Consider the following 7,599-nt stretch of genomic DNA (forward strand, 5'->3'; position numbering starts at 1 on the left):
TCATAGGGTGTCCCACAGTGCACCCTCTTGTCCACATGGTTTTGCTTGTAAATGTTCATTGCAGTGACTCATTGGCCTGGCGCGAGGCCTTTGGCTTCTGCTACTCTATCGACACAAGAATCTCACTGAGACTTCTCTTGGATATTCTGTCATCGTCCTGTGCCATGGAGAGCCTGTAGTTTTGGATCTGTAGGATGGGGTCCCAGAATACTGCAGTGGTTCCTCTATGGGGTAGATGTTGGAGTGGGCCAATTCAACGCCCTGGATCTGGGCCTGAGAGGTATCTGAACCGGTCAGCCCACCAGCTCTTTTACTCTCATGACCTTGAGGCCACTTCACCAGCAAACTTTGCTACCAGGGCCAGCTCTACCCTGTTTCCCAGGCAAGGCGCACGGCCTGTTCTCCTGAGTGTTACAGCTGATGAGGGACGTGGCCAGCTCTCCCATTCTCATGACCCCAGGGCCAGCTCTCTTGCCTGCTATACACGACAAGAGATAAGAGAGGGGAGGAGGGTGTCTTTCCCTCATCCAAGCAGAAAAGAATCAGGGCCGAGTTTCCTGCATTCATGGCCTAGGGGCTGGTTCCCTACCACCACTACATGCTCTCTGCTTGCCCACCACGACCCCAGCCACCAGGGTCAGCTCTACTGTACTGCCCAGGTGAGGTGCAGGGCCCACTTTCCCAAGTGCTACAGCAGGTGAGGGGCAGGGATAGTTCTCCAGCTCTCATGCCCCAGTCAGGGCCAACTCTCACACCTACTACCAGTGGAAAGGGCAAAAGGGAGGGGAGGGGATGTCACTGCATAGCAGACAAGAGGCGAGGCTGGCTCTCCCACACTCTCAATGTTGGGGCTGACTCATCCACAACCCCCATATCCAGCTCTACTGTGCTACCCAGGCAAGGTGCAGGGCCTGCTCTCTCAAGTGCTATGGCATGTGAGGGGCAGGGGAAGCTCATCTGTTCTCATGACCCAAAGGCCAGCTCTCCCAAAATGCCCAGGGAGGGATGGGGCCAGTTCTGCACAGCCGTCAGACAATATGTCCTTGGGTGACAGCCCAGATCAGGAACATGTTGCCTAGCATTTTGTGGCAACAGACCCCTGCTATTGCAGGGCCATGAACCCAGATGTGGCCCCCAGTGACAGCACAGGCTAGGACCCACCATGGTCCCAGGTGGCCTCACTGGCTACTCACATCACGCTGCTCCTCATTACCCTCGAGTCTCCAGTTCTGCCTCTTCATTTTTCCCACATCCTTCTGTTTCTTTCTCTTCCATTTCTTCACCACTTACTTGTTCCTGTTAGAGGCTCCTGGGGTCTCTGACTGTCTGGGTTCATCTCAGGAGTGGTCTCAAGAGTGGTATGCCCAACTTGTGCATTATGGCTCCAGGTTGGGGTTGTCCCCAGCATGGTCTCTACCACCTCCCCCTAATCCCCCCAGGCATGTCACCTGACTGGTAGCTATCTCAGGCTAGGTCCCTGTCCAGGCCCCATGGCACCAGTCTGGTGGTCATCTTGGATTCACGTCTGCTGTGGACAGAGAGAGGGGGCCCTCAGTCCCTTATTTCCAATCCTGGGAGCTGGCGTTTGGGTTGGTGGGTTGGTGGCTCATTTTTTTTTTTCAGGGAATGATAAGTTACTAATTATTCAGATGTTCATAGGTCAGAACAATGATTGTAGACATAGATAGCCTTTCTTCTTTCTGCCACCTACTGGTACACATGTGATACGGAAGCCACACCTGCAAGGCTTCTAGAGGTAGGAGCCATGGTTCTTAACATGGAATAAGGAGGAGGATCTTTGCTTTCACCTTCTCCTGAACAACTGGCAGTATTTGGAGACATTTCTGGTCACAAAATAAGAGAAAGTGTGGTATTGGCATCTAGTGGGCAGAGGCCAGGGATGCTACCTAAAATCTCATAGCACCTAGGCTGGCCTCATAGGATCACTGGGACCCAAAAGACCATAATCCAGAAGTTAAGAGGCTAGGCTTTCACCTGTGTTGAGATGGACAGATACGGCGTCTTTATATGTCTACTTGATGCTAACCTCTCTGGCCAGATTGAAGTGATGCTAGTTAACTGATTGCAGCCTCATGGTGCCATGCGGTAAGTGGAAGTCAAAACTTTGTTCAGTGAATAAAAGGTTTCCAAAGATAATTCAGTACACAGGAAAGTAAACATACTTACTCACTGCGGCCTAGGATGGCCTGAAACTGGCAGTTCTCTTGCCTCAGTCTGGGATTCCTGGTGTGTGCCATCACATCTGGCTTCACACCCTTCCTGAAAGGTTCTGAGTTTGTCTTTCTCTATTGCATTGGAAGAATTGCTGTTCTGTAAACTTTTAAACTAGAGAAACTGAATTCCACCTGTGTGTAGTTCATCTACTGCGGGGCAGCCACCAAGGGCTCTGCTTTTTGCTGCAGAGGCTGTTCCTTCTCGTCTGAAGCTCTCCTCTCCATGCTGCACTGAGCTGCAGTGCCTGGCTGTGTCTAGGTTTCTGAGAAAGGAAGAGAGGTATGAGTTGGGGGTGTGCCCAAGGGAGTTTGTCTCTTGTCTCACTCCCAGACCATCAATACTGCTCCTTTCGCTCCCCCAAACTCATTTCTCAGTGCTGAGTTTTCCTTCTATGAGAACTTGCTTCCCCAGCAGAGTGGAGGCTGAAGTATCTCTCCTGTAGGGACTGGAGGCACACACGGCGTCAGAGGAGACAGAAAGCGCTCTGTTTTGCAGAGACGTGTGGAAGTTTCATTGGTTCGTTTTGAAAAGTCTTTTGTTTCCACTAGAAAAGGAACAGGTGCTCACTGAAAGAGGAACAAGAATAAACACAGGCATTTTAATAAACATTATTCATGGTTCTGCCACCTGGAGAAAAATGCTGTCAATATTTTTGAGATCCTGCTCCAGAATTTTCTCTCCACATATTATCATATGCAGTGTGTGTGTTTGTGTGTGCGCGCTGAGTGTGTGCGTGTTGTTTTGATCAAACTCACTGTGTAATTTGTGTCTCGTTCTTTTCGTTCTTTTCATTTACTGTTGGCACAAGAATTGGGAACATGGCTTTTTAAATATTTAATACTCTGTCATGTGGTTATATACGTTCCCCTTCATCTCACTGAATTCTTAAAGCAGGGCTGATAAACCAAACATTGTAAGCATTATTCAATAAGGCAGTTGTATTTCAAGATCTTTCTTGGGAATCCAGTGTGTTGGCCAATCAGTTATAAGAGAGGAAGACAAACTGATGGGAAACACCAGTTTTATGGGAAGTAGGTTGGGTTTTAGGTGGTCTTGAGTGGACATCAGAAGACCAAGGAGGCAAAAGGGCTGTAGACCTAGAAGTTAAGAGAGGAAGCACCTAAGGTCTACCTAGAAAGAAGTGGCCTTGCCTGTATAATCTCATGGACAGGTATCAGTGAGTTGCTGTGCAGATGAATACTACAGACAAGATTCCAGCCCCTGTCCTGACCTGAGGCTGGTTGAGCAGGGACAACCACTGGCACTTGTTAGCATATGTCCACAATGAGTCATGGGTAAAGAGAAATCCACAGGACCTTGTCAAGTCTAAGCTACAATTGATGTCAGGGCCCGAGCTTCCCATTCTTAGCTGCTTCTTATTCCAGACATCTTAATTTCCCCATGTCCCCCCAGCAAGACACTAACTACACAGTCAGTGGCAACTGCTGTAGTCCAGGTGCCATCAGAGCATAAACCGTAAGACAAATCTTTGATTCCTGGGTGGCAATTCCCAAGTGACCTAGTAGTGCATCTTGGAGGCAGTTTTACAAGCCTGCTGTTGCTTTGAGATGGGTTTTTGCATCTTAAATGAAGAGGAAAACACAATAATAACACTTTGGGACATGCCCTAGCCAAAATGGACCTGGTGCTTCCCAGGAAGCCAGGAGCCATAGACCAGGAAGAGGATTGATGGAGAGATGGACAGGCCTGCACCAGATGAGCCCTTGCTATGGAATGCTAATACCTTCTTAAGAAAGGGATAGAGATCCTGGGTAGAAGAGGTGTCACCATGAGAAAATTGTTACCAAATGTTACTCATAAGAAAGAGAAGGAAGGAAAAAACCTAACATTTATAGAACCTTTATTAAACACCAGAATCCTGTTTGGCAGTAACCAGGCATCCTCCTGTTTTACCTACCTTATGAGGTGGGTATGTAAATAATATGTAAACACATTTTATAATATGAGGAAATGGAATTTCAGAGAAGCTATTCTGTGTGCTGAGGTCACAGAGCTGGTTGGGGTGAGGACCAGGAAAGAAAGGCAAAAGAGGTGTGGATAATGTATACATAGAAACGCATGGAGCTTTATAAGGCCTAGTGCATTTGGGTATAATTTATTCAGGAGTATTTTATTAAGATATAATTTATTCAGGTAAAATTTATATTTTTAATACTTTACTAAAACATTTCTGGTCTTTATATTAAAACATATCTTTTGCAATGGTTTATTATTAATGTGTAAATGTGTACAGCCATCACCCCAACTTGGTTTTTGAACGTTTCTATGCAAGTCTACTTTTATGCAATTAGAACTTGTCAGAAAGTGGAGGATTTGGGGGCTGGACAGACGGCGCAGCAGTTAGGGGAACTTAGTGCTTTTGCACGGTACCTGAGTCCTGTCCCCAGAAGTCACACAGTCACACAGTCCCATCACAGAGCTCACAACCACCTGGGGCTCTGGCTCCAGGGTACCTGGTATCCTCATGTGGACTGTGCAAGCATCTACACACACACACACATGCACACGCACATGCACACGCACATGCACACGCACACACACGCACACACACACACAGAGGATCCTTTAGAAACACTATAATTTATTGATTGGATCTCCACCTTTAATACATTTCAGAGCAGGTGTCATAGTTACCTTGAGTTGCCAATCTGACATAAACCTAGGGTCACATGGGTAAAGGGTACCTCGTCTGAAGAATTTTCCAGATCATCCTGGCCTGTGGGCATGCTTGTGTGGGATTTTCATAATTACTAATTGATTTAGGATTGTCTAAGCCACTGTGAGCAGAGCTATTCTTGGGCAAACAGCCTGGGTTGTAGAAGAAAGGTAGCTGACCGGATACATGAGAGAATAAATTAATAAAAAGAGGAAAGAGAAAGAAGTAAATAATAGAACAATAGAATCTATTTTACATTATTAGAGCTAATATAATAAAAATATCTCCTAGAACATTACTAAATTGAATTGAATAAAAACAACAACAAAAAAAGGTGGCTGAGCCAGCCAGTAAGCAGCATTCCAATCCAGTCTCTGAATCCAGTTCTGGCTCTTGCCTTGAGTTTCTGCCTTGGTTTCCTGTGAGATGAAACAGACCCTTCCCTCCCCAAGATGCTTTTGGTAAAATGTTTATCAAGCAACAGAAAAGCAACAGAAAAACAAAAACCTGGAATGGGGGAAATGGATGTTGATCCAGGAACAACAGCTCCCTGTAGCTTCCTAGAGGAAACCAAAGGTGGGTGAGCTTTCCAGAAGGGCCAGTCTAGAAATCCAGACATACTGTATACTGGTGGGTAAAGTATGACGTGATAGGCCTGTGAGATAAACTGCAAGGGGTCTCCTGGGACTTGTTAAATACTTGCTTGCAATAGTGTTTTGCTTTTTAATGCTGTGACAAAGTACCAGACAAGAAAGCGTTTAGTGGGGAGGGTTTACCTGGCTCACAGTTTGAGAGTGTAGACTAGCATGGTCACATTGCACCTGACTGCAGTCAGGGTGTGGAGGGTGAACAGGGAATGGAGTTGGGCCAATTCATCTCAGAGCTGGACCCTGGACCTACTTCCTGTAACAAAGCTCAATCCATTTCCTAAAAGTTCCAGAACCTTTTAAGACAGAGCTACCATCTGGGGACCAAGTTAAAACAGTCTCTGGGTGACACTTCATATTTAGACCATCACAGTCTGTAAGTTATCATTGGCAAGCGCTGCTGAAGCTTCACTTCATTCATTCTGGGATGGTGAAACACTGGATTAGGAAATTCAGACCACACTCTCCACATACTCCTTTCTTTGCCTACCACTGACATACCTTTCTAGTTGTGAATAGAAGATCACGTGCCCCAGGCAATCTCCTCTGATCTTCTCACTCACATTTCCCAAGGATAACTTATAGTCTCCCATAAAATCTTGCAATTATTGATGCAATATAACTCTCTCAACTGTATCATATGCACCCCCCCCTTATCTTTGTGTCTTCTCCACTAGAGTGTAAGTTACAGACAGAGGGTTTTACCCTGTCAGTACTAAAAGTGGAGATTTCACTCTCAGTCTGTTTCACCTTGAGGACTGAAAAGGTGAAATAACCACAGATTAGAACACAGTAAGAATTTGCTACAAAGGCTGGCTGCAAAATATGAGAGCCCATTGCCACTTAAAGGAGGAAAAGCCATCAGAAAAGGATGTACAATTATCTGTTTGCGTGTGTGCATGTTCAGTTAAATAGAACAAAGACGAGCAGGGAGTTGTAGGATTGGGGGGTGGAGAGTTGTTTATAGTTTACAGTTATCCAGAATACTCCAAGGGGCTGCTGGGGGCTCAGCTGGCAAAGAGGCCTTCCATTCATGAGGTGGCACATGCCTGTAACCCCAGAGCTGGGGAAGTAGAGACTGGACACTCCCTGCGGCCTGTTACCAGCCAGTCTCAACAAATTGATTAGTTCTAGGAAGTGAGAGACTCTGTCTCAATAAAACAAGGTAGAGAGTGACTGAGAAAGACACTTGACATTAACCTTTGGCTTATATACACACATGAACATATGTACATTGCACACGCACACACGCACACATGCACACACACCTTCATTAGTGTCTCCGAAGCCTCTAGATCAGTGGTTGTCACCCTTCCTAATACTGTGACCCTTTAACACTGTTCTTCATGTTGTGATGACCCTCAACCATAAACTTAGCCCTTCATAACTATAATTTTGCTAGTTATGAATTGTAATGTAAATATTTGATATGCAGGATCTTTGATATGCTACCCCTGTGAAAAGGTCACCTTCAAAGGGATTGTGAGCCCCAGGTTGACAACCACTGCTCTAGCTTTTTAGACCTTCTTTTGTAGTCCAAGATGAATTCACATTTGTAATCCTTGTGCCTCTCTGCCCTCCAAGCGCTGGGTGATAGGCTTCATGCGCTGTCCCACTCAACTTAGAAATTATCTACCTTTCTTACCTCCTTAGTCCCAGAAACCTTAGTATTTCTTAAAGTATTTTTCATTTGACAATGCTTCAAGCAATGACACTGTTTTTTTTTTTAATTTAATACAATTTAGAATAACTCCAGGTCTCATTTTTAGCATATACATCTGTGTGTGTGTGTGTTGACTGAGAAAGTATTACTTTCTTATGTGATATTTATGAATGTTCTGTCCATAGCAATTAGATCTTCTTCTGACTGCTATAAACTATGTACACTAACTAAATCAATACCTGCAGTCTTATTTTAGATAAGAGTGTGGATGCTAGTGATTATTTAAATAGTATTTAATTGTCTGCAACCTCTATACATTATAGGTTGGCTTCCAGCTGATTCCATTTCTACATTTTGATACATTTACTTGCGTCCCC

The 7,599-nt window shown here is 45.2% G+C and overlaps 1 non-coding gene across 1 annotated transcript; it reads right to left on the minus strand.

The window, feature by feature from the left end:
- Nucleotides 1-1,625: 1,625 nt before the first annotated feature.
- LOC114612018 lies at nucleotides 1,626-1,761 on the minus strand. Its single transcript, XR_003709925.1, has one exon. It is a non-coding gene; the product is annotated as a small nucleolar RNA SNORA17 (small nucleolar RNA).
- Between the last annotated feature and the right edge of the window lie 5,838 nt (nucleotides 1,762-7,599).

Source organism: Grammomys surdaster, unplaced genomic scaffold, assembly GCF_004785775.1.
Source record: "Grammomys surdaster isolate TR1022 unplaced genomic scaffold, NIH_TR_1.0 126131, whole genome shotgun sequence".
In the NCBI taxonomy this organism is placed as follows: Eukaryota; Metazoa; Chordata; class Mammalia; order Rodentia; family Muridae; genus Grammomys; species Grammomys surdaster.